General features: G+C 45.7%; 1 protein-coding gene across 10 annotated transcripts in view; it reads left to right on the top strand.

The window, feature by feature from the left end:
• The window catches only part of CHRM2 (cholinergic receptor muscarinic 2), a 365,548-nt gene that overhangs the window by 309,767 nt on the left and 28,231 nt on the right, over window positions 1-27,550 (top strand). Inside the window, exon 1 of one of the 10 annotated variants that reach the window (XM_068277891.1) lies at window positions 11,361-11,415. The exons of 7 other annotated variants lie outside the window; for them this stretch is intronic. The gene's annotated coding sequence lies outside the window, so the exon portion shown is untranslated. Of the gene's footprint in view, window positions 1-11,360; window positions 11,416-11,439; window positions 12,236-14,353; window positions 14,410-27,550 lie in introns of those variants that run through there. 2 more of the 10 variants (XM_068277888.1, XM_068277890.1) reach the window with 2 other exon arrangements.

The following is a 27,550-nucleotide window of genomic DNA, read 5'->3' as shown; positions in this document are numbered from 1 at the left end:
CGCCGAACATGGCCGCAATGTTCGGCATGTTCGGGCCGAACCCCCAACTCCCTGAACATCCCGCTTTTGGGGGCCCTATGGGGTCGCAGGCATAAGGGGGGAGCATGCCCCGATCGCGGGGGGGGGGGGTCGGAAATTCCCCCCACCCCCTCCGCTAGCGCTCCCCCCTCTGCCCGCTTCCCCATACAAAAGTTTCAGGAAGTACCGGTCCGGTGGTAGTGGGTGGCTGGCAGTGGGCGGCACTGTGAAGTGAGTGACTGAGGAGGAGGAGTCCGGAGAGTGACGCGTTGAGGGAGGCCGGGCAGCGGGCGGTTCAGCAGTAGTACGGTACTACTGCTGAACCGCCCGCTGCCCGGCCTCCCTCAACGCGTCACTCTCCGGACTCCTCCTCCTCAGTCACTCACTTCACAGTGCCGCCCACTGCCAGCCACCCACTACCACCGGACCGGTACTTCCTGAAACTTTTGTATGGGGAAGCGGGCAGAGGGGGGAGCGCTAGCGGAGGGGGTGGGGGGAATTTCCGACACCCCCTCCCGCGATCGGGGCATGCTCCCCCCTTATGCCTGCGACCCCATAGGGGGGCAGTATTCGGCCGAACAGGGCCCTGTTTGGCCGAACAGGGGCCCTGTTCGGCGGCCAATTAGTAGTTCGGGGCGAACCCGAACTTAAAAGGCCGAACACCATCAGGTGTTCGGCCGAACTCGAACATCACCCGAACAGGGTGATGTTCTGCAGAACCCGAACAGTGGCGAACACTGTTCGCCCAACACTGGTGGGTGGGGGGATCCCCCTTCTATTGTGGCTGGGCAGGGGATCCCCCTCTGTGCGGGTAGGGGGATCCCCCTTCTATTGTGGCTGTGCGGGTGGCCTATCCCCCTCCTCCCCCCTCCCTTCCGATCTCCCCCCTCCCGATCTCCCCCCCCCCCTCTAAGCCTGTTGAGTAAATAGATGTACTCACCCGAGGGCTTTCTCCAGCGACGGCAGCAGCACTTCCTCCTCCGAAGTCTCGTTCTCTGTACAGTTACATTACGAGGCTTGGTGACGTCAAGCCCTTAGGAGGATAATCTGGCCTCCAGTCCATGATAAGTATGGTCACTCTCTCTGGATTTCTAAGATAGAAAGGACCCAGAGTATCCATACCAAGGGGATATATAGTTTCCTGGCTAGTGTACTTCCAGCGTAAGGGGTTACTGTTTTATTATTATAGAGAATGCATTCGGAATACAATTTTCTTGTGAATGTCTTTATCTTGTAGAAGTTCCAGGAGAGTAACTAAAAGTGTTCATTTTTGTTTGGACCATCACTTTGAAAACCTCTGATATTTTTTTCTGGGTGTAAATAGATGCTTTCTTTTGTAATGCCTCAATACTTGAATAAAGCAATAAACATTTGTGATGTTCGTAAAGCTGACATCCGCCTCTGGCCGCCCCGTTACCTCTGAAGTGCTGAACTCCTGCTTCTGCTGGAGGAATCCCAGAGCGTATGGGCGAAGGAGACAGTTTCCTCATTATCACAGCCTGAGCTTCACATGTAATTATTCCGAGTGGAGATGAGTTTGTGTAAAGGTGATTTGAAGGGTGCCAGAGGGTCTGGGCAAGTGAAACGTGCTGTCCGTGGAATCTCATTAGCATGGATCATGTTGTGGAAGTGTCTGAATTGTATTGTTTTTCTCCCTTTCTCTCTCCCTGGTGAGTGCTCCACAGAGATACCTACCAGGAACTCTGCCAGATGAGCCCCCGCCCAGGCTGTTATTTGGCAGGTGAATACAGCAGTGTCTGTTCTTCTGTCCTCATTGTAGACCTCAGCAATGTAGAATTCAGCAGAGTAACAACAAATCACACCTTCTTGACCCCGGTTTTTGTTTATAAAATCTATTAATTTTTTAAACTTCAACAAGACATGCCTGATACCTAGAGATGAGATGTTCTGTGCCCAGGGGAGCCAAACTTTTTCAAAATGAGGGTTCCTATTAGCCAGATTAGCTTTGATGTTTTCATTAATCATGTATTCAACTTAGGACATTTGTGTAAGATGGGAATTTTTTGAGCCATTGTGAGGCTATATACATCTTGGTGGCATTCACAATGAATTGTATAAGCTTGTGCTTTACATGGGACATTTTTTCACTAGACAAATGGTCAGGTCTAGTCTGAGATGAAGCATTACATTTTTATCAATCAGGAGGGTTATCTTGGCCACCACAGGGCAGGACCACCAAGTATGATACATAGAACTGGTGTTCTGGCATTCCCGGAAACAGAAGATAGGTTTGTCAGCTGAGATCTGATGCAGTCTCTCAGGCACCATGTAGGACCTATGTAACAGGTGTATGGAAACCTCCAGTTCAGTTACATACAAACTACCTAGACAGGGTGTCAAAGCACTGTTGCCATTGTTCTTCATCCAATGTTACATGACAGTACTTTTCCCATTTAGTCTGGAATGGAAGTTTGGAGTCCTGGGCTCCCACATTCAAATCTAAATAGAGGGATGATAATGTTGCTTTGCATAAGGGGGTCAGTCAGGCAAAGGATCTCAAACAAGGTGGTTTTGATTTCTTGGGCAACCTTAGGTAGGGAGAGAACCTAATGGAACAACTGGTGAGCTCTGAAGAACTCAGACGCTGACACTAGAAACTGGTCCATAAAGGTTTGTTTGGAACATATCTTGCCATTCCTTAAAGTGGTCTGAAACTCTGACATAACATTCAATAAAAATGGGTTTCCCTACTTTTTATTACCCATACAGTTATCATATTTGCTTTTGTTTGTAAAAGAAAAAATGGGGTAGGGAGCGAGAGCCCTTGATGGTGTAGTATGTTAGATGTTCAAAATAATAAATAGGTAAAGGATGGTACTCACAAAGAAGGGTTACGGCCAAGGTAACCACTGTGATCGCAGGTGGGGAGATTAGACCCGACCCTACTCGGGTGAAAATTCGCTTTCACCCCTCCACTAAGGGTGGACTAATAAATGTACAGTAGAGGATATAACAGAGACGCCAACAAATAATAAAATATCTAAAAACCGTTTGAAAATGGAGGTAGTGGTGGACTTACCTCCCACAGCAGACTCACGCAAGTTAATTAAACAGCTAGCTTTTTATTTACAGCTCTTGGAGCTGTGAATAAAAAGCTTGCTGTTTAATTGACTTGCCTGAGTCTGCTGTGGGAGGTAAGTCCACCACTATCTCCCATTTTTAAACAGTGTTTAGATATTTTATTATTTTTTGGTGCCTCTGTTATATCCTCTACTGTAAATATTTGCATTTGTGCACAAGTAATATTGTCCATGTACAAATTACAAGTTCCCAAAGTACAGTTTATTTGCTCTGAAAGCTTCCATTGCATTTTATTCAAGCAGCTTTTTATGATATATTAAAATCTTTTATTGAGCTCTTCTGAACGGTGTGCATGCTAGAAGCACAGACAGACCCTTCTGAGAGCAGCTACGAATGTAAATAATGAGGAATGTAAACAAAACAATGTTATCTACTCTTCGGATGCGGTTTATAAGCTGAAGGGGCTTTCCAGTGCAGGAAAAAGTGTTGTGTTTAACTGTTTGAATAATGTCCTGCTTAAAAAAATGTGCTAGTAGGTTTAAGGCTGTAAGGAATCTTTTAGAGCAAAGAAGAAATGCTGAGTTTCAGACCACCTTAAAGTGAACCAGAGACGAAGCACCCTCAGGTATTTTACCATATATATCAGTGGGAACATTAGAGAAAACACCTACCCTGCTCTCTGTTTCATTCTTCACTGCTCAGGTGGTGCCTAACCCTAACCACCCCCCATGGGGTTGCCTAAAACTAACTGCCGCCCGGTAGGTGCCTAATCACTCCCCCTGGTGGTGCCTAACCCTAACCACTCCCTCTGCAGAAACATCCTTTTACACAAGTAACGATAACATCTTTGATAATGTCAAATCTGTAAATATAAACAAAATAATATGACAAGAAAATATAACGTTGCAATCTTCTAAAATGATAACATACTTCAAAAACTATAATGTTCTAATGTTGTTAATGATATTCATCACAGCGCCCTTTTTTCTGCTGTTTTTGCCATATTAACGATAATTGCATTAAAGTCTATGGCGGCGCCATACCTTTTCCATGGGGGAATACTCATTTTCAGGGTACAGAATAGATAAGAGCAAAATTATTCACAAGGCAATTCTAGGCAGTTGCATAGGGCCTGGACAGAGTCTAGGGGCCTGGCAGATGCTAGCCCTCACCAAATGTTACTAAAAACCCAAGGTGATCATCAGCAATGAACAAAACCTGCTAACTTGCCTAGGGCCCCATTTCATCTTAAAGTGGATCCGAAAAACGTTTACTCATTGCATAATTGTGTTCCTTTCATATAGTTTATAGGGCATTCCTCAAGCCAAATACTTTTTCTGTTTTGTTTTAATACGCTTATTCCCTATAAACTAAAAAAGCATCAACCACAGCTCCTTTTGTGCCTTGGCACTGTAGCAAGGGCTCAGTGGCGTAGCTAAGGAGCTGTGGGCCCCGATGCAAGTTTTACATGGGGCCCCCCAAGCACTCTATACATAACAATTGATACGGTGCACCAAAACCTGCCAATGGCAACTACAGTATCAGAGGAGCAAGAAGGGGATGGGGAACAGTTTGTTAATGATAACCAATATTAAAAGTATCTATAGAAGTGATTATTATGAGCACAGTACCAATAGGGAGCTAATACTGTAGTTGTGGGAGGGCCCCTCGGGGCCCCTCTGGCCCAAGGGCCCCGATGCGGTCGCTACCTCTGCACCCCCTATTGCTACGCCCCTGCAAGGGCTTATGGGAGCTCAGTCTGGGCAGGAGGAGGAGGAGGATACTAGCCATTGATTTCAGAGGCAGAGGGGAGGAGGAGAGGGGACTGAATTTACACACAGGCAAGCTGATAGCATCTCCAGCCCTCAGTCTATGACAATGTGACAAACAGAACATGGCTGCCCTCATTGTATCACAGGAATAAATAATCATAAACTTTTGAAGCTGTTTGCAGCTAGATATGCTGTGTAAACTATCTAAACTTTAGATAAGATGTATAGACAAGTTACTTGTTATAGTTAGTTTTTCATCTCGGATCCGCTTTAAACCTTTTCCGATGTTATGTAATGGATGACATACACACATAAGCATACCTTCAAGTTTTTAAAGAGCACCCAAAGTGTGCTCAAAATTAGAGCTTTTATGAAGGCTGGGCCATCTCTGTGGCCACATCCCGACACTTCTCCATCTATGACTTACATTTTTCATGAAAATGTACCTTTTCATGCCATTTTTAGATGCCGGTAGAAAAAGTTTACCAGAACGTGTAACTTTTAAAGTGTTACCAATTAAATAATTTAGGTGTTGAACATAAAGTTTTCACACTTATCTCAGTTAAGCAGCACATTTAGTTGCCCAGAATTCTACAACAAATATGCAAGAGAGACAGCAGAGATAGAAATAGGGACATGTGGATTTGGCTTCAAACCACCGACCATCTCTCTGAAAAAAGAGACAGCTGTGAGTTATTTATAAACGTATTTATGTTTCATGAGCTGAAGTATACCTGTGGTAGGTTACAGTAAAAAAAAAAAACGTAGCACTTAATAGAAACCAGAGATGAACACTTTGGCACAAAATAAACATATCTCCCTCCATCCTCCCCCCTATTATTTAGTGGGCTGTGTGCAAAATCAAATCACCATTTCTAAAACCATCTTATGACTAACAAATATAGATTAAAAAAAAGGTTTTCAATATATCCTTACATTAGCAGCTCCTCCCATCTCATCACAGCTCTCTGTGATGCTGTGAATATACAGAACAGGAAAGCAGAGCCAGAAGGGTGCAGGCCTGGACTTGAAAAAACATCAGAGAAGACAGACTCAGCTATAATGATTCCTGAGTAAAGCCAGACTGAATGCTCACTCAGGGATTTTCATAAACAGAAGAGAGGGAGCACCGTTTCCAAAAAAGAGTATGCAGCGTGCCCAAGGTCTCTCCCCAGTACCTCCTGGGAAGTGCAGTCCAGATAAAACAGAAAGGACCGGCACCGCTGTCTTGTATCAAAGCTCTTTTAATAGCACCAAAGTGGCAGCAGTGACAGACTGCTGTTTCAGTTTACACCTTTATCAAACTGCTCAAAGCCATAAAAGGTTTTATGGCTTTGAGCAGTTTGATAAAGGTGTAAACTGAAACAGCAGTCTGTCACTGCTGCCACTTTGGTGCTATTAAAAGAGCTTTGATACAAGACAGCGGTGCCACTCAGGGATTTTAGCAGGGCTGATAACAAGCAGGCTGAGCAGTGAAGGATGAAACAGAGAGCAGGGTAGGTGTTTTCTCGAATGTTCCCATTGATATATATGGTAAAATACATGCGGGTGCTTCATCTCTGGTTCACTTTAAGCTTTGTGTGGACCCCCGGAACATGTCTGACCAGAGCACTCTCCACCGCGAAGAAGCATGGCCCTACTGCACCTGCATGAGTACAGCCATGCCGGTGCTGTATAACAAAGTCTCTCCTACTCGAGCCACTCCGTGCGACTATGCAATGCAGTATGGCAAAACTAATGCACAAATGGGATAGGAGCGCGGTCATGATCTCAAAGAAGGTCCCCTTCAGCGGAGGTGGTCTCCAGGAGGACATGGGAAGCCTCTGGATAATCGTCGGCTGTCATCATGACGACAGGCAGCGAACTCACCAGAGGGATCCAGACTCCTCAAGAACAGGAAGGAGAATGGCTGCCGGCAACTGGATCCCGGTCGGGGGAGGTGAGTTGAAATGCCTGCTGCACGCTATGCTCTGCAGTAACTTTGCGGTGGCTGCCACAAGTCAGGCTCGGGGTTACCTCTTTGAGCTGCGGATTTCCAGCCCGAGCCTGACTCATGGTTACCTCTAAAGAGGTATATGTGTAAAGTCACTCCTTCAATTTTCATGTCCTGTATAATTAGTGGTATTCCCTCCTACAAATGTACTGTAATAGTACACAAGCCCCTGTATACAGTTCCCGCTTTTTAATCATTTATTTTATTTTGTATTACTTTTCCTTGGGATACATCCTGTAATAAATTACCTTTGAATAGTGGTAATCATTAACAAACCAATACTCTTCCTCAAATTACCTCTCTCTCACACAGTGGTTGTCCTTGGAAATCTGATTTTGGTGTTCTTTATCTTTTAATAACAAGGTGATTTATTGAATTGGAAAGTCACGTAGTACAGAAAACAATCAAATAATTTACAGTATGGTAAAATTACAGTGGTTAGACATCAACAATACAGCTTATCTTACATGAGAAGTTACATAATTGCAAACTATGGCACCCTTGAAAACAGTTGGTGTATTGCAAAGAGCAGCCTGTATATAATGTGAGGAACACCAGGTGAGGTTTGTACTCCGTAAGGCTCTTGGTTTTTCCATTTGCCCCAGATCTTTAGGACTTTTTGGGGTCTACCTCTATCAGCATATATCAAGCTCTTGTAAGGGAAGTGTCTGTTGACCAGAGCTTTCCATTCTTGTATCGTAGGGATTCTAGGGGATAGCCAATGTGTGGCGATCAGCAGACTTGCCGCATATGTAGTTTCTGACATAAGATAAGCAAACAACAAAGGATCCTGTACAGGGGCGTAACTAGAAATCACCTGGCCCCCCGCAAAATTTTGGATGCCCCCCCTCACATACACACACGCAGTCATTAGAACAATTGCGCAGAGAACAGAAAGCTTTTTCTCTCCACGCCTGGATTCCTCAAGCATCACTACATTACACAACACTTGGTGAGGGGTAGAAAGACCCTGCTGAACACTGAATAGGAACTCTCTACAAGTCTTTGGGCCTGATTCACAAAGCGGTGCTAACAGTTAGCACGCTAGTGAAAAGCCCTTTATCACGCCTAAACATTTTTAAGCTCATCAAGAGCCTTCTACGAGTCCTGGTCATCCAGGTGTGTAACAATAGACCCTGCAAGGAATGCAGAGGGGCCCAGAAGCCGCAGGGGGCCCCATGGGGGTAGAAGTTTCTCTTCCTTGTGCTGAGAGACTGACAGCTAAGGACATGATGAGAAAAAGCTTTCTGCTCTCTGCAAAATTGTTCTAATGACTGCCTCTGCTCAGCCACTGATAAGGAATCATACACAGTTTTGCAGAGAAAAATTTGTAGATAGTCCCTTTTCAGTGTTCAGCAGGGTCTTGTGTAGAGTGAGTGTAATATGAAGCTGAGGCTGATTGACTACACCGGGATAAGGCAAGTATCACACCTTATCAAAGATATCAAAAGTTATCACACGTTATCAAAGTTAACACGCCTTATCAGAGTAGCATAGCGAGCGCTACGAACCCGCAGGGGCTCAGGGCAGGACGAGTGCCATTGCCAATTAGCAGGCATAAGTTCGTAGTGCTCGCTATGCTACTCTCATAAGGCATGTTAACTTTGATAAGGTGTGATAACTTTTGATATCGTGTGATATCTTTGATAAGGTGTGATATTTGTCTTATCACGGTTTAGTGAATCAAGCCCCATGTGTGTCTGTAGGTGTGAAAACATGCACATTTTAACACAGAAGCTAATGTAATTGATTTAGAAAATGTGTGCAGTGTTTCACTGCTGTCTGCTTTATCTGCATGGGGGAAACATATTCAAGAATACACTAGCCAATTGAATAAAATTGGTTCTCAGCTTACCTGTGCAGAAAGCAGAGGGGGGCCTATCCAAAGTTTTGCAGGGGGGCCCAGTGATTTCTAATCACGCCCCTGTAGTCTTCCACAGAATTTTGCTCTGCAGTCCACCTCTCTCTTGAAGTGCATGGGTGTAGCAATCACCCCTGCAACCCCTACCATCGCAGGGGGGCCCAGAGGCTTCTAGATGTTGCTTCACAGCAGAACACTCTCTGCTACCATTCGCCGGCTCCCAATCACGTAACCTGCATGGTGTTCGGGAACCAAGGGGGCTCCATTATATCGTTTTTGCAGGGCGGAGGGGGGGGGGGGCTATTAAAGAGTACCTAATACACCTAATAATAATTTAGATTTAGAAAAAATCAGCTTGAGATGATCACAGTAAATAAAATGGCATTTTTGGAAGGAGGTCATGATAAGAGCCTATACGGAGAATCCCCTATGGAGAGATGGACTAGCCCAAAATCGGTAATGTCAAATTTCTACTACTCACTATAAGGGACAGCAACATAGGAGAAAAGTAATTTATGGCTCATTTTACTCTGGAAGAAACCTACAGTACTTCTTATTTATATGTGTTTACATATTTTTTAAATGTTAAGATTTTTGGTCCTTTAAATGTGGAAAACAGGCATTGGAAGAGAACTTTTTTTTTCCCCATATGTAATTGCAAGTATTTTCATTTAGATAGATACGTGCAGTCTGTGCAAAGTGGTGTCGTGTGGGTGGGCATGCTGCTTACAGGTGGTCTACCCCCGAAACCTCCAATCACAGGTTTTTAAGGCTTTTAATATGATTTGGGGATTGATTCAGTAAACGGTGCTAACCCAGTTAGCACGCCTAAAGACTTTGGGCGTGATAACTAGGGTGCTAACTGGGTCAACACCATTTACTAAATTTTCATCGCGCACAAAGTCCCACACTAAAAACTTTGCGTGCTCACAGCGCGGTGTGCGCGAAATGTTGCATCGCGTTGCGACGAAAACGGTGCGTTGATGCGCCTATAAGGTCGCATTGCGTGCGACTTTAACATCACATGGTGCGCCTACAAGGTCGCACCCAATGCGACCTTGTAGGCGCATCGGGTGCGCTGTCTTCGCGGTGCGCGCGCAAAGTTTTGCGTGCGGGACTGTGCGCGCGATGTGAATTTAGTAAAGGGTGCTAACCCAGTTAGCACCCTAGTTATCATGCCTAAAGTCTTTAGATGTGAATTTATCATGCCTAAACTAACTTTAGGCATGATATAGGGCTTTTCACAGGCGTGCTAACACTTAGCACGGTTTACTGAATCGAGCCCTTAGTGTGATATAATGGGCTTGATTCAGAAAAGGGTGCTAAGTGTTAGCACGCCAGTGAAAAGCCACTTTGCATGTGCAAACATGCTTTGCACGTGCTAACTAGGGTGCTAAGTAGTTAGCACATGCAAACTACTTAGCACCGTAGTAGTTAGCACATGTAAACTACTTAGCACCGTAGTTAGCACATGCAAACTACTTATCCAAAGCCTTTAGGCGTGCTGCTAACTGGGTTAGCACTGTTTACTGAATCTGGCCCATTGTATGTTTAATAAAGTATTTCAGCAAGTTGTTTAATTGTACCGATTGTGGCCAGAACCATTTTTTCTTTGCTTTTTTTTGTGCACACAGTCTTAAAGTAAGCCTGAATTGAAAATAAACTGATAAAAGTTGTATCTATAGAATCTCATTAAGACTTTCCAGGGATTGCATATTTTATTTTGGAGTTAATATTTTAGGTTTGAATATTTAATAGTCTCTGTGGCATCTCCTGCTGTCTTTATTTTTATTCAGCTCTGCTGCAGAGTCACAGTGACATATTTATCTTATTCCCTCTTTCCCGCTGTCAGAAATGTTTGGCGCAGCCAACCACAAGTTTATTTTACCTTTATTAAGTTATCAGGGAGAATTGTGCTACAGTCCAGTTTATTTAGACAATTATGCAGAAAGTGTGATTTATAGTCCTGGCTTATAAACCTTTGCAGTGAAAATAAAGATAAGGGATGTGGCAGCAAGTTTAAAAGGAACCTGAGGCGTGAGACCTAAGGAAGCTGCCATATGTATTTCCTTTTAAACAATACCAGTTGCCTGGCTGTCGTGCTGATCTTTCTGGTCAGTAGGGTCTCCCTTGGTGGTGCCTAACCCTAAGATCCCAATTGTGGTGCCTAACCCTAAGGCCCCTCCTGGTGGTGCCTAACTCTAAGACCCCACTGATGGTGCCTAACCCTAAGATCCCAATGGTGGTGCATAACCCTAAGACCCCCCCCCCCCCCGGTGATGCCTTACCCTAAGACCCCCCATGGTGATGCATAAACCTAAGACCCCTACTGGTCGTGCCGAACTCTAAGCCCCCCATGTGATGAAAAAAGCTATAAAAAGGTACCCTTTTTTAGCCAAAACAAAATCTCGGGTGCCCTTTTCACTACCTTATAGCCATGCTTTGCAGCAAATAACATTGAAGTCTATGGAGGGGCCCTTTTTACACAGATAGCTCAGGTGCCCTCTTCAACTGATACCTTCTTGACTACACAGCACCAACTGCCACTATCTATAACCACACCCCCCAAGAATGCGATTGGCTAAAAGGTTGTTTATTAGTAGATATACACATGCACAGAGGGAGATACTGGTTGCTTGGCAGCTGAAACCAGCCATTATGCTTACCCAAATGACCACTGTCGAGGGGCGGAATTTAGCAACTTCTCTGGGACTACAGTATCAGCCCAAGTACATTAAGTATTTAGGGATTAATTTGACCAAGAACCCCAAACAATTGTACGACTTTAATTATCCAGCCATGTACACCAGATTATCAAGAGACCTAGATATATGGAATACCTACCCATTATCATTACTAGGCAGGATATCTTCAGTCAAAATGACCCTTCTACCGAGACTGCTTTATCTATTTCGAGTACTTCCAATCGACATCAAAAAGGGCCCAGTAAAGCACTTGCAGACACTGATTCAAAAGTTTATCTGGAGAAAGAGGAGGCCGAGGATTAAATACCTAACATTGGCCAAAACTAAAGATTCAGGGGGCCTAAATGCTCCTCTATTGTGGAATTACTATTTGGTTGCCCAATTGGCTCCGATGGCTGCTATAAATGCTAAGAGTATTGCACCACTGTGGGTTGAGCTAGAGTCACAGATGTTATCACCTTTGTCATTACCGGGCATAATGTGGGCCAGGAACATCCCCCTTGCCGTAATTAGGAAATCCTCCCCTATAACTGCCCATTATATGAAGATATGGTCGAACACAAGACTCCCTTATAAATTGCAATCCCCTACCACATGTATGACAGAGATATTTGAGAACCCAGATTTCACCCTGGGGACACAGACACGCTTATTTCGATGGTGGATATCTAGAGGACTTACTACCCTTGCAAGATTTATGTCTGGCTTTAAGATAACTTCACCTAGGTTATTTAGAGATGAACATAATGCTCTTATTGAAGAAGAAGCAAGAATGCAAGCAATATTTAAATTTCTGCAGTCACTAGACCCAAATCAGGAGATTCTCATGTATGTTAACTTCGAGGTAAGATGTAAGTCGACACCCCTGGACAGAGGCCTTATCTCTGACCTGTATTCTACATTATCACAAGCTAACTCAGAGGGTAGATTGAAATTTATGGAGGACTGGGAAAGGGACTTTGACACTACCTTAACTCAAGAAAGATGGGCGCATTGTTGCACCATTCTCACCAAAAACTCACTTTTCTACTCCTCCATTGAAACCTCTATCAAATTATTGCACAGATCATACTACACCCCTGTAAAACTTCATATCTTCTGTCCATCCCATTCTGAGTTGTGTTTTAGACATTGTAATGCCATAGGAGACCTATGGCATACATGGTGGGCCTGCCCGAAGGCCCAGGTGTTCTGGAAGGCTATCTGGAACAAAATTAAACTGGTACTCAACTTAGAAAAGCCGCTACATCCCTCGGTTTTACTCCTAGGAGATAGGCCGGAGGTTGTTTCTCGCCCACAGCATAGATTTATACAGTTTGTGGCAGCTCAAGCAAAGAGGCATATAGGAGTTCAGTGGAAGAATAGATCACTTCATGTGGAAACAGTGTTCCATAGCCTCAATGCAACTATGCTCTCGGAGCATATTAGGGCCAAAAGTTTAGACCACATGGAAGCGTTTGAAAATATCTGGTCACCCTGGATTGACTGGCAGGAAAATCTAGGCCTATCCTATGTATTGCATTCGTTCTAACCCCCTAACCACTTCATCGATATACCTTTAAGTCTTTATAGGATGGCGTCGGCGCGCCCGTGGGGCGCTTGGCAGCAGGTTTGATGTATTGCACCACACACCCATGTTCGTTGTATGTTTCCCTCTTTCATCTTACCCACTTTTTCTTTCCTCTCTTCTGTTTTTCTTCTTCTCCCACTGGTTCGTGCCATTGGCATGATGTGGACATTGTTCCACCCATGGCACAATCTGATACCTAATCCCTCTCTTATCCCCTCTCTCTTTTTATTCTCTCTCTTTTCTCTTTTTCCTCCCCAATCATTCACCCAAAAATTGAGGGAATGCTTAGCTGGAATATATATGTTTTCTGTACTGTATTTATGTGCATTTCCAGTTACGCCTTTTTTATGTATGTACCTGACAAGCTACTGTTATGCAATACCCCATGTGTGGGGTTTATTGATGTTATTCTTTTTGTTTTGTCATGTGCAAAGCTTTAATAAGCACCCTTGAAACGAAACCAGCCATTATTTCCCACAATGCAACAGGGTTCACAAATAGAAAACTATCAGGACCTAGGTCATGACATCACACTGTGGGAGGGGTTTCATCACAATATGAGCCATACAGACCCCCTGATGATTTATTCAAGAAAAAGTTAAGATTTCTCATGGGAAAGAGGGTAACAGCCACTGATTGGGATGAAGTTGAATCCTTGGTTACAGTTCCTCTTTAAGTATCAGTTCACTAAGCGGCTAATGGGCAGTTAGACAGTTTTTTGAAGATAAGTCTTGAAAACATCAGAATTTTTTTAAAGTGAAACTGAAACGAAAAAAAAAAAACTTATGCTATACTGAATTGTATGAGAAGTACAGATAATTAATAGAACATTGTAACATTGCATCATTCTGTCATATTTTCAGTTTACAAACTAAACTCTGTGTTTTAAACTACGAAACAGAGCAGAGCTTATGACCCTTTGAACTCCCCTGCATTAATATCTGAAACTTTATCCAAAGCTGTTTCTTTGACCAGTTGGGTCTGAGAGCTCAGAGAAGCTCTTTTGCATAGATAAAAACGAAATGTTTGTTAACACTTCCCATACTGGAAACAATATGAGACTCTTCCCTGTGCTGCTAATGTTCTGTTTCTTAGCTGTACTATACATACAATTCATTATCTCATAAGTTTATTTTCACTTCAGATTCCCATTAAGTTACCCACTTTTTTCAAAGCGCAGATAACATCCGAGTCTCTTTTTCAGTGTTTTCCACTTCTTGCGAGAAGACGTAGTTCTCCCGTTTCCCTGCAGAGGGTGCCAAGCAAGGTTACAGCTGAGAAGTTTGTTAGTAGATGCTCCTATTTTTTTCTTCCTTTGAAGTCTGTTCACAATCTCTGTGACACCGGTAGCTGCCAACACTTCCCACTGTGTTGTGTAGTTAAGATGAATATAGCTCACACTGCTTCATGGTTCTGATCGACTCCAGACTCTCTGCAAGACCCCTGCGGTGAGCCAACTTATGTTACTTACTGCACTTCAGAGTAATAATCATGTGGCGCTGTAACCTTTGCAACCTGCAAGCGTGATAGAAAGTGCCAACAAACTGCGACACAATCTGTTTCTGCCCATCAGCGCTGTCCGCTATAGCGGCACAGGCTCTGCTTTAGATGTGGTCCGGTACTGCTGTTTGTGTTATACATGAGTATTAGTGGAAGAAATGCATGCTCTGCCTTCTGAGTCTCACACGTCTCTGATCACTCCCAACTCAACTCCAAGCAAAACTTTTCTGCTTTCAGAAAGAGCGAGGGCTGGAAGGAAGCAGTTAAAAGACACCTGAAGTGAGAAAGATATGGTGGCAGCCATAGTTATGTCCTTTTAAAGTGGACCTGAACTCTTGCACAGGACAGAAGAAAAACATAAAGAAATGCATCCTGTGTGTCTTTAGAGAGTTTAGCCTGACTAATTCCCCCTCATCTGTGTCTAATCACAAGTGGTCAGCTGACTGCCACGGCAGTGAGACTATTTTAAAAGCACAGGATGTTAACAATATGTCTACTTCCATGAAAGCAGGAAGTAGATATACTGCAGATTTATTGCAGGATTTGCATCAGCTGTAACAAAGAAATGTTTTTCTTTAAAGGTTATTATGCTGCTGCGTATCTTTTTGAGCAGAGAGGAAGTTTTGGATCTGGTCCTCTTTAGACAATGCACATTGCCTGGCTGTCCTGCTGGCATACAGCAAATGAGGGTGCCAGGAAAAAAGAGCAAGGGGTATAGCTGAATTGTTAAAAAATTGTCTATAAAAAAATGTATTGTTTCTTTATCTGAGATAGAATAATAAATATGTTAAAGTTACGGTATTAAAAAGGGCAATATATCATCTATAACAATTAAAACGAAAATATGTTTACAGTTGTAATGAGCATAGTAAACATTTGTAAATATTATCCATATTTTACTACAACTAAACCTAATCCTACACTCACATGGAACCCTCCCTTGGTGCCCTTGGTGGTGCCTAAACCTAAGACCCTCCTGGTAGTTCCAAACCCTAAGATCCCCCGGTGGTGCTATAACCCTAAGATCCCCCGGTGGTGCCATAACCCTAAGATCCCCCGGTGGTGCCATAACCCTAAGATCCCCCGGTGGTGCCATAACCCTAAGATCCCCCGATGGTGCCAGAACCCTAAGATCCCTTGGTGGTGCCATAACCCTAAGATCCCCCGGTGGTGCCATAACCCTAAGATCCCCCGGTGGTGCCATAACCCTAAGATCCCCCAGTGGTGCCATAACCCTAAGATCCACCGGTGGTGCCATAACCCTAAGATCCCCCGATGGTGCCATAACCCTAAGATCCCTCGGTGGTGCCATAACCCTAAGATCCCCCGGTGGTGCCATAACCCTAAGATCCCCGGTGGTGCCATAACCCTAAGATCGCCCGATGGCGCCAGAACCCTAAGATCCCCCGGTGGTGCCATAACCCTAAGATCCCTCGGTGGTGCCATAACCCTAAGATCCCCCGGTGGTGCTTTACTCTAAAGCCCCCCTTCCTGACACCTAACCATAAACCCCCTTTTTTCGCTGCAAATAACGTTAATACAAAAAGTGATACATTTCTAAGGTAATATATTTTAACTTGCTAATTTACAAAATTATAATTGTCATAGCAGATTTCAAAATTATATTTTTCAAAACACTAACTCTCAAAACAAAAAAATGTGGTTGGACAGGCCTGGTGCCCACATTTTCTGATTTTGTCCTGCTGATCATCTGCCTCTAATACTTTTAACCATGAACCCTGAGCAAGCATGCAGATCCGATGTTTCAGACTGAAGTCTGACTGCATTTGTTGCATGTTTGTTTCTAAAATGTGTTTCTGATACTACTTAAATGGACTCCAAGCAGTGCCTGTATGTAAAAGAATACACTTACCTGGGGCGTCTTCCAGCTTCCGGTATGCAGCGAGGTCCCGCGGCATCCTCCTGGGTCCTCTTCAGCCTCCGCTGGCCCCCGCTCAGCGGCGACACCCGCGCATGCGCAGACCTGTCACGCTGGCCGCCGTGATAACGCGAGTCGGCCGCCATGATGACGCATTGCGTCAATAACCAGGAAGACCCGGCCGACACCAGGCCCGGGTGTCGCCGGGTGACGCCGATGACCGGGGGTTGGCGGAAACAGAAGGAGAGGACCCAGGAGGATGCCGCGGGACCTCGCCGCCTACCGGGAGCTGGAAGAAGCCCCAGGTAAGTGTATTCTTTTAAATACGGGCACTCCTCGGAGTCCCTTTTAAGAGACACTGAAGCAAAAAAAAAATGATATAATGAATTAGTTGCGTAGTACGGATAATTACTAGGATATAAGTAGCAAAGAAAATAGTCTCATATTTTTATTTTCAGTTATATAGTTTTTTTGCATCATTCTCTAATATTTGCAGTTTATACACTACTCAGCATTCTAAATGATTTTACAGAGCAGGTTATTGAACTTTTGACCTGTCCTCTGCAGAAAAAAAACAATACAGTGCCAGGCAGGCACTTGAGATAATAAGCTTCAGAAGACAGAGCTCTCTGTGAGTTTGAAAGTCGTGGAGCTCAATGGCTCTTTTGCATAGATAAGAACTGGAGTTTCTTAACTCTTCCTGTACTGGAAACAATATTAGACTTATGGCTCTGCTCCTAATGTTTTATTTCTAAGCTGTACTACACATACAAATCATTATATCATGATTTTTTTTTTTAGGCTTCAGTGTCTCTTTAAGCCAGAAAGATCAGCAGGATGCCAGAAATAAATATGGCAGCTTCCATATTCTTCTCAGTTTAGTTGTCCTAGTTCAGACGCTACTAGGTTCCTGAGGGTTCTGGGAACCAAGTCAGTGTTGAGCTGTGCCAAGTCAAATAAAACGGAAGCAGTAAAAAGAGGCGCATATGGCTAATGGACAAAAAGGGTGCCGCCATAGATTGCAATGCAAAATATCGGCTATGAGTCGCCCGACAGGAAATTTGGGCGCCCGAGAAATAGCGGTTGCAAGGATCGTGTAACAAAAGTTTTTGTTTACAGAATAAGGTTTATTACAAATATCGTTTACAAATTTGTTTTGACTTTGTGTTTTACTTACTGTATATTCCTGCGTATAAGACTACTTTTTAACCTTTGAAAATCTTCTGAAATATACTGTTATATACTGGGTAACACATACAGTACAGCACCAGTATCTGTTCATGCACAGCACCAGTACATGATATTTTTATTTTTATTTGGTGTGCATTGGAAGAGGGGTAGTCTTATACGGCGAGTATATCCCAAACTCTATATTTTAACTGGAAGAGTTGGGGGGGGTCTTCTTATACCCCCAGTCGTCTTATACGCCGGAATATACGGTATTTTTTCATTTTTAAACTCCGCTTTCAGGACTGTAACAAGTAAGATTTCGTTTACACTTATTTTATCACTTTAAAATTTGTTTTCAGACGTGTAATGCTTGAATATCGTTTTCAACCTTATTATATTAGAAATACATCGCTTTTGGTATTAACTTTGTTCTTTAGACTTATAATGCGTCGATATAGTTTTTAGATTTATTATCTTACTTGTATATCGCTTTTAATATTACCGTTATTTTAAGATTTTTAATGCGTACGTGTTTGTAAGGCTATTTATTCTATTATACATGTGTATATATATATATATATATATGCATACACATTAATAATATTATAAATAGAAAAAGGTATATATATATATATATATATATATATATATACCTTTTTCTATTTATAATATTATTAATGTGTACGCAATTTTAAGGCTATTTATTCTATTACAACAACAAAAAATTCTATTCATGTTATTTATAGTGAAGTATTTTTTTAAGGATTAAATATATTATTGTTTATATGTGTGTAAGAGTGTTTGTGCAGTGGGGATGGTTAGGGTTAGGCACCACCAGGGGGGTGGTTAGGGTTAGGCACCACCAGGGGAGATTTAGGCTTAGGCGCCACCAGGGAGGTCTTAGGGTTAGGCATCACCAGGGGGGTCTTAGGGTTAGGTACAACCAGGGGGGTCTTATGGTTAGTCACCACGAGGGCTTTGGTTATTGTTAGGCACCACCAGAGGGGTGGTTAGGGTTAGGCACCACAAGGGGGGTGGTTAGGGTTAGGCACCACCAGGGGGTTGGTTAGGGTTAGGCACCACCAGGGGGGTTAGGGTTAGGCACCACCAGGGGGGTGGTTAGGGTTAGGCACCACCAGTGGGGTGGTTAGGGTTAGGCACCACCAGGGGGGTGGTTAGGGTTAGGCATCACCAGGGGGGTGGTTAGGGTTAGGCACCACCAGTGGGGTGTTTATGGTTAGGCACCACCAGGGGGGTGGTTAGGGTTAGGCACCACAAAGGGGGTGTAGGGGTTAGGCACCACCAGGGGGGTGGTTAGGGTTAGGCACCACAAGGGGGGTGAAGGGTTAGGGATAGGCACAGGGAGGATTCTGTATGAGAGTAGGTTTAGGTATAGTTATAGTACTAGTATTTTAAGGATTAAATATATTATTGTTTATATGTGTGTAAGAGTGTTTGTGCAGTGGGGATGGTTAGGGTTAGGCACCACCAGGGGGGTGGTTAGGGTTAGGCACCACCAGGGGAGATTTAGGCTTAGGCGCCACCAGGGAGGTCTTAGGGTTAGGCATCACCAGGGGGGTCTTAGGGTTAGGTACAACCAGGGGGGTCTTATGGTTAGTCACCACGAGGGCTTTGGTTATTGTTAGGCACCACCAGAGGGGTGGTTAGGGTTAGGCACCACAAGGGGGGTGGTTAGGGTTAGGCACCACCAGGGGGTTGGTTAGGGTTAGGCACCACCAGGGGGGTTAGGGTTAGGCACCACCAGGGGGGTGGTTAGGGTTAGGCACCACCAGTGGGGTGGTTAGGGTTAGGCACCACCAGGGGGGTGGTTAGGGTTAGGCATCACCAGGGGGGTGGTTAGGGTTAGGCACCACCAGTGGGGTGTTTATGGTTAGGCACCACCAGGGGGGTGGTTAGGGTTAGGCACCACAAAGGGGGTGTAGGGGTTAGGCACCACCAGGGGGGTGGTTAGGGTTAGGCACCACAAGGGGGGTGAAGGGTTAGGGATAGGCACAGGGAGGATTCTGTATGAGAGTAGGTTTAGGTATAGTTATAGTACTAGTATTTTAAGGATTAAATATATTATTGTTTATATGTGTGTAAGAGTGTTTGTGCAGTGGGGATGGTTAGGGTTAGGCACCACCAGGGGGGTGGTTAGGGTTAGGCACCACCAGGGGAGATTTAGGCTTAGGCGCCACCAGGGAGATCTTAGGGTTAGACATCACCAGGGGGGTCTTAGGGTTAGGTACAACCAGGGGGGGTTTTATGGTTAGTCACCAACAGGGCTTTGGTTAGGGTTAGGCACCACCAGGGGGGTGGTTAGGGTTAGGCACCACCAGGGGGTTGGTTAGGGTTAGTCACCACCAGGGGGGTTAGGGTTAGGCACCGCCAGGGGGTGGTTAGGGTTAGGCACCACCAGGGGAGTTAGGGTTAGGCACCACCAGGGGGGTGGTTAGGGTTACTTAGGCATCACCAGGGGGGTGTTTAGGGTTAGGCACCACCAGGGGGGTGTTTATGGTTAGGCACCACCAGGGGGGTGGTTAGGGTTAGGCACCACCAGGGGGTTGTAGGGGTTAGGGATAGGCACAGGGAGGATTCTGTATGAGAGTAGGTTTAGGTATAGTTATAGTACTATATTTGTACTACATACAATGTATTAAATTATGTATGTTTACACAAAGGGGGGGGGGGGGAGTCTAGGAATAGGGAGAGATCTGTGTGAGCCTATAGTTAGGTATAATTGCAGTAAAATACCTGTAAAATCTATCATTGTATTATTATGCTTCATACGAGTGTAAATATCGTTTTTTGTTATAGATGCTATTTGTTTTGTTTCATTTCCAATTTCATTTTTTGTTATAGACGGTATTTTGCTGTTTCATTTCAACTTATTGAACCTATTTAGCACTAGATTTTCGTTTATAAGGTTTAAACGAAAAATATTGTTTTGCGTTCGAACTTATAATTTCGGCTATATCCCGCGCCCTTATTTCCAGGTGACCTTTTTTGATGCACGCAAATAAAACAGCGTGGCCTTGTGCCAAAAAGTGGTCATAGTCATGAGTGGGGCCAAATGTACATGAACAAAAAACAATATACAGGATATCACCATTTCATTTGAGTAGCCCGTCTCACCCTAAATAAGTAGAGCATAGCATAATACAAAAGATAAGGGAGCTCAGGGCGAATCACTTAGTCATAACTCAATATCATTTATTAATCAAATTGGTACAAAAAATTACTGACATTTAAAAAATACCCCCATAAAGCAGCTATGGCTAACAAATAGGGCACCGGTACCATATATAGATAATATTCAGTCCTGGAGTGCACTCCTTATAAAGACTATGCTGAGAAATATAGATTATCTTTGGGCCCATTTAGTAGTCCATAGTAACAGTGACTGCTTGATTGAGTGTGGAGTAAGTCTTCATCCTACAACCCGTGTGCTCAATAGAATGCACGCCTCTATACAAATATATATATATATATATATATATATATATATATATATATATATATATATATATATATATATGTGCGCATTACAGACACTAGGAAGTGTCTAACCTCTCAGATCTCCATGTACATGTCGCGGATTATACAGGAAGCACTTAGACTAACTCGCGGATATCCAGTGGCAGATAGCGTTTCTCAATGTCCCCTTACTGCCGTTTGAAGCCGGGGACCGCCGGTTGCCATCACACGCAGTGTGACGCCTACGTACAGTGGGAGAGAGAGGAAGCGCATGGAGGCACGGGGAGGACATGAACTTAGCAGCAATGTAATCTAGGGCAGGGATGATCGTAGTGAGCCAACTACGCTATGCTGGAAATCCGCGTAGTTCCGCAATTACGCTTCGCCAAACTACGAACTACTAAATCAAATTTCAACTACGGATGCATTTCATAAACTACGTGTTAAAATACGAAATTATGCATAGCCCCATGCGGAAAAATTGACACATGAATTCCCCTTTAAATCCTCCTAAATAGTACTCTTGTATGCGTACTTTCCCCCAATGCGTAATTTTATACGCATACAATGAGCAATAATATTCTGGGCATGCACAAGCGAAATTTTGATTGATATGCGGGAAAATAGACGCATTTACCCCATTCGAAGCTTACTTCGCAATACACAAGTCAACTACTCGTAGCGTGCATAAAATACGCATAGCGGTACTTCCCAACGCGTAAATGCATAAGTGTAGTTTTGAAACTTCGCCTACGAACTACGATGCGTAGATGCGAACTATAAATGATTTGCACTGGCTTAGTTTCTGCTCATTCCTGATCTAGGGTACTTTCACAGTGGTGCGTTGCGGTGCAGCATAAGGACCACTTGCAATGCACCACATATAGCATCAATCACAGTGTGGCAGGTGTGTTCCTACATAGAAATATCATAAAAAGGCATTTCACAATAATAGACAGAGTGTCCCCTCACCTGGTTTCTATGTTGGCCTGGGTACTGTGCTCGACTGGCCTGGTAATGATCCTGTGTTGGCTGGCCTGGCAGTGATGTGTGCTGGGTCGGCTGGCAGTGAAGCTGGGCTGGCTGGTGGTGATGTTGGTCTGGTTGGCTGGTGGTGATGCTGATCTAGCTGGCTTGGCTGGATGGTGATTCTGGGCTGGCTGCAATGCTGCCAGGCTGTCTGACGGACTGTGATGTTGCTGGGTTTGGCTGGGCTTGTTGGTAGTGTATGCGGAAGCGTACACAAGACGGAGGCATGCAAAGGGCAGAGCTAGAGATGCATTACACTGACCGCCAGCAGACATCGCATGAGGCTGGGCAGCTAGTGAGGAAAAAAAAGTTCCACTTCTCCTTCACTGGCTGCCTGGCCCCATGTGAGTCTGCAGCCGGACTCTATGCATTTGTAGCTCTGCCCTTTGCATGCCTACGTCTTGTACATGCTCCTGGCCTGAGCAGTAATGACTTCTGGGCACTGCATGGTGCCATTGTAGTGTTGGGCGAACATCTAGATGTTCGGGTTCGGGCCGAACAGGCCGAACATGGCCGCGATGTTCGGGTGTTCGACCCGAACTCCGAACATAATGGAAGTCAATGGGGACCCGAACTTTTGTGCTTTGTAAAGCCTCCTTACATGCTACATACCCCAAATTTACAGGGTATGTGCACCTTGGGAGTGGGTACAAGAGGAAAAAATTTTTTAGCAAAAAGAGGTTATAGTTTTTGAGAAAATCGATTTTAAAGTTTCAAAGGGAAAACTGTCTTTTAAATGCGGGAAATGTCTGTTTTCTTTGCACAGGTAACATGCTTTTTGTCGGCAAGCAGTCATAAATGTAATACATATAAGAGGTTCCAGGAAAAGGGACCGGTAACGCTAACCCAGCAGCAGCACACGTGATGGAACAGGAGGAGGGCGGCGCAGGAGGAGAAGGCCACGCTTTGAGACACAACAACCCAGGCCTTGCATGAGGACGAGTAGCGTGCGGATAGCAATTTGCATTTTGTCGCCATGCAGTCATAAATGTAATAAAGATAAGTGGTTCAATAAACAGGGACCACGCGGCAACGCTAACCCAGCAGCAGCAGACGTGATGGAACAGGAGGAGGCGCAGGAGGAGAAGGCCACGCTTTGTGAGACACAACAACCCAGGCCTTGCATGAGGACAAGAAGCGTGCAGGTAGCATGCTTTGTACCGCCATGCAGTCATAAATGTAATAAAGATAAGAGGTTCCATAAACAGGGACCGGCAACGCTAACCCAGCAGCAGCAGCAGCAGACGTGATGGAACAGGAGCAGGCGCAGGAGGAGAAGGCCACGCTTTGTGAGACACAACAACCCAGGCCTTGCATGAGGTACCGCCATGCAGTCATAAATGTAATAAAGATAAGTGGTTCAATAAACAGGGACCACGCGGCAACGCTAACCCAGCAGCAGCAGACGTGATGGAACAGGAGGAGGCGCAGGAGGAGAAGGCCATGCTTTGTGAGACACAACAACCCAGGCCTTGCATGAGGTACCGCCATGCAGTCATAAATGTAATAAAGATAAGTGGTTCAATAAACAGGGACCACGCGGCAACGCTAACCCAGCAGCAGCAGACGTGATGGAACAGGAGGAGAAGGCCACGCTTTGTGAGACACAACAACCCAGGCCTTGCATGAGGTACCGCCATGCAGTCATAAATGTAATAAAGATAAGTGGTTCAATAAACAGGGACCACGCGGCAACGCTAACCCAGCAGCAGCAGACGTGATGGAACAGGAGGAGGCGCAGGAGGAGAAGGCCACGCTTTGTGAGACACAACAACCCAGGCCTTGCATGAGGACAAGAAGCGTGCGGATAGCATGCTTTGTACCGCCATGCAGTCATAAATGTAATAAAGATAAGTGGTTCAATAAACAGGGACCACGCGGCAACGCTAACCCAGCAGCAGCAGACGTGATGGAACAGGAGGAGGCGCAGGAGGAGAAGGCCACGCTTTGTGAGACACAACAACCCAGGCCTTGCATGAGGACAAGAAGCGTGCGGATAGCATGCTTTGTACCGCCATGCAGTCATAAATGTAATAAAGATAAGTGGTTCAATAAACAGGGACCACGCGGCAACGCTAACCCAGCAGCAGCAGACGTGATGGAACAGGAGGAGGCGCAGGAGGAGAAGGCCACGCTTTGTGAGACACAACAACCCAGGCCTTGCATGAGGACAAGAAGCGTGCGGATAGCATGCTTTGTACCGCCATGCAGTCATAAATGTAATAAAGATAAGTGGTTCAATAAACAGGGACCGGCAACGCTAACCCAGCAACAGCAGCACACGTGATGGAACAGGAGCAGGCGCAGGAGGAGAAGGCTATGCTTTTTGAGACACAACAACCCAGGCCTTGCATGAGGACAAAAAGCGTGCGGATATAGCAGCAATGCTTTTTGCCGCCATGCAGTCATAAATGTAATACAGATGAGAGGTTCAATAAACAGGGACCGGAAACGCTACACCATCCCAGATGTTCATTGGTCATGTTACTTGGTTGGGGTCCTGGAGTGTTGCGTAGTCGTTTCCAATCCAAGATTGATTCATTTTAATTTGAGTCAGACGGTCTGCATTTTCTGTGGAGAGGCGGATACGCCGATCTGTGACGATGCCTCCGGCAGCACTGAAACAGCGTTCCGACATAACGCTGGCTGCCGGGCAAGCCAGCACCTCTATTGCGTACATTGCCAGTTCGTGCCAGGTGTCTAGCTTCGATACCCAATAGTTGAAGGGTGCAGATGGATTGTTCGACACAGCTACGTCATCTGACATGTAGTCCTTGACCATCTTCTCCAGGCGATCGGTGTTGGAGGTGGATCTGCACGCTTCCTGTTCAGTGGGCTGCTGCTGCATGGGTGTCAGAAAATTTTCCCACTCCAAGGACACTGCCGATACCGTTCCCTTTTGGGCACTAGCTGCGGCTTGCGTTGTTTGCTGCCCTCCTGGTCGTCCTGGGTTTGCGGAAGTCAGTCTGTCGGCGTACAACTGGCTAGAGGAGGGGGAGGATGTCAATCTCCTCTCTAAAGTCTCCACAAGGGCCTGCTGGTATTCTTCCATTTTGACCTGTCTGACTCTTTCTTCAAGCAGTTTTGGAACATTGTGTTTGTACCGTGGATCCAGAAGGGTATAAACCCAGTAATTGGTGTTGTCCAGAATGCGCACAAGGCGTGGGTCGCGTTCAATGCAGTCTAGCATGAATTGAGCCATGTGTGCAAGAGTCCTACCAGAATCCTCATCATCCTCTTGTGAGCGTTGTGATAGTTGTTGTGATGCATCATAGTCGTCACCTTCCTCCTGGTCTGCTTCTGCTGACAATTCGCGCTGAATTGTGGAAGTCCAACGTGCACCGCTCTGGCCCTCGTCAGTGGTGGCATGAAATTCCTGCTCCAACTCCAGCTGTTCCTCCTCCTCTTCTTCGTCATAGCTGCTGGGGCCAGCGTTCCCTGAGGCGGATGGCCTGATGTTGGTACCATCACGCTGATCGTTTTCTCCTTCAGATTCCCCCAGTTGCATCATGACAGCTGTTTCCTTGATTTTCAACATTGACCTCTTCAGTAAACACAGCAGTGGTATGGTAATGCTGACTGAAGAGTTGTCACTGCTCACAAGCAACGTGGATTGCTCAAAATTTTGGAGGACTTGGCAGAGGTCCAACATGTTGGCCCAATCGGATCCACAGAAGCTTGGCAGCTGTCCGGATGCGCCTCGGTACTGCGCCGTCATGTACTGGACCACTGCACTCTTCTGCTCACAAAAGCGTGCTAGCATGTGCAGCGTAGAATTCCAGCGCGTAGGGACATCACACAGCAAGCGATGGTGGGGGAGATTGAAGCGCTCCTGCATCTTGGCGAGTGCCCCCGAAGCAGTACTGGAATTTCTACAATGTTTGGCCACTCGACGCACCTTCAACAGAAGATCGGCCACGCCTGGGTATGTCCTCAGGAACCGCTGAACTACTAGGTTCATCACGTGCGCCAGGCAAGGGATGTGTGTCAGCTTAGCCAACCTTAAAGCGCGAATGAGATTACTCCCATTATCACACACAACCATGCCCGGTTTCAAGTCCAGCGGTGCCAGCCACAAATCCGTCTGTTCCTTTATTCCCTTCCAAATTTCCTCCCCTGTGTGCTGCTTATCCCCAAGGCAGATCAGCTTCAGCAACGCTTGCTGACGCATGCCAACAGCTGTGCTGCACTGCTTCCACGATCCTACTGCTGCTGGGTTAGCGTTTCCGGATGAGGTACAGCTTTGAGATGCGTTGGAGGAGAAGGAGTCAGAGAGGTAGGTGCTGCTGTTGTTATCCAGTGGGAGGGACGGCGGTGCAGCTGTTTGCGGCGTGGGCAACACCCGCGCCGTAGCAGGTGAGGAATCGCTGCCAGGCTCCACAAGGTTCACCCAGTGCGCGGTAAGGGAGATGTATCGACCCTGGCCGAACGCACTCGTCCAAGTGTCAGTGGTGAGGTGAACCTTGCAGGCAACGGCATTCTTCAAGCTTCGGGTTATTTTGCTGACCACGTGCTCATGCAACTCAGGCACTGCAGAGCGCGCAAAGTGGTAGCGGCTGGGAACCACGTAACGTGGGATGGCCACTGACATCATGCCCTTGAAGCTGTTTGTCTCCACCACTCGATATGGCAGCATTTCGCAGGCCAGAAGCTTGGCTATGCTGGCTGTTACTGCCACGGCCCGGGGGTCATTTGCTGGCAATTTCCTCTTGCGCTCAAACATCTCCGACACAGACAACTGAACCGTAGCGCTGCACACGGAAGGGCTGTTGGTTGTTGTGTTTGATGAACACTGGGAGACCTCAAGAGCACTACTCCGGAAAGTGACAGTGTCAGCGTCGTCTGATGTTTGTGAATGTTGTGAACCACGCAATGGCTGGGCTACTGCTGCTGCTGAGGCGGGTCTGGTGGTGAGTCTGGTGAACCCAAGGGAGGCAGTGTTGCTGGTACCCTGTCCTGCCGCGTTTGCCCACAGAGTGGGATGTTTGGATAGCATGTGGCAGCTCATGCTGGTGGTGGAGAGGTTGTTAATACTTTTCCCCCTGCTCAGGCGAGTCTTGCACACCTTGCAAATCGCCATGGTAACATCCTCAGTGCAGTCTTCAAAGAAAGCCCAGACTTTGGAGCACCTGCCTCCTTACTGGCGATTTCTGTTTCCTCCTCTTTTGCCTCTCACTCTAACTTCCACGCTTGTGGTGCCTGAAATTGCGCGCCGCCTACCTTGTGGCACAAGGCGAACTCGTGCAGCAGTGGGTTCTTCAACAGACTCATCTGTGCTGCTGCTACGACGGCGATGTTCTCGTTCACAAATAAAATCTGGGTCTCTGTCCACATTGTCCATACCCTCCTCTTCCATCTCCTCAAACTCGTCATATGTCATTGTGGGGGCCCGCCGCCGTGGAGTAGAGCTCCCCAGAACAACCTCTGCGCAGCTCACTCCAACGTCGTCTTCCAGATCTTGTCGGCCGACCTCCTGCAATTGCAACCCCTCCTGCCCAACTTGCTCTGGGATTTGGGTTTCCGAGTCCTCCTCT

This window comes from Hyperolius riggenbachi, chromosome 3, assembly GCF_040937935.1.
Source record: "Hyperolius riggenbachi isolate aHypRig1 chromosome 3, aHypRig1.pri, whole genome shotgun sequence".
Lineage (NCBI taxonomy): Eukaryota > Metazoa > Chordata > Amphibia > Anura > Hyperoliidae > Hyperolius > Hyperolius riggenbachi.
This window is presented reverse-complemented; position numbering and strand designations above follow the sequence as displayed.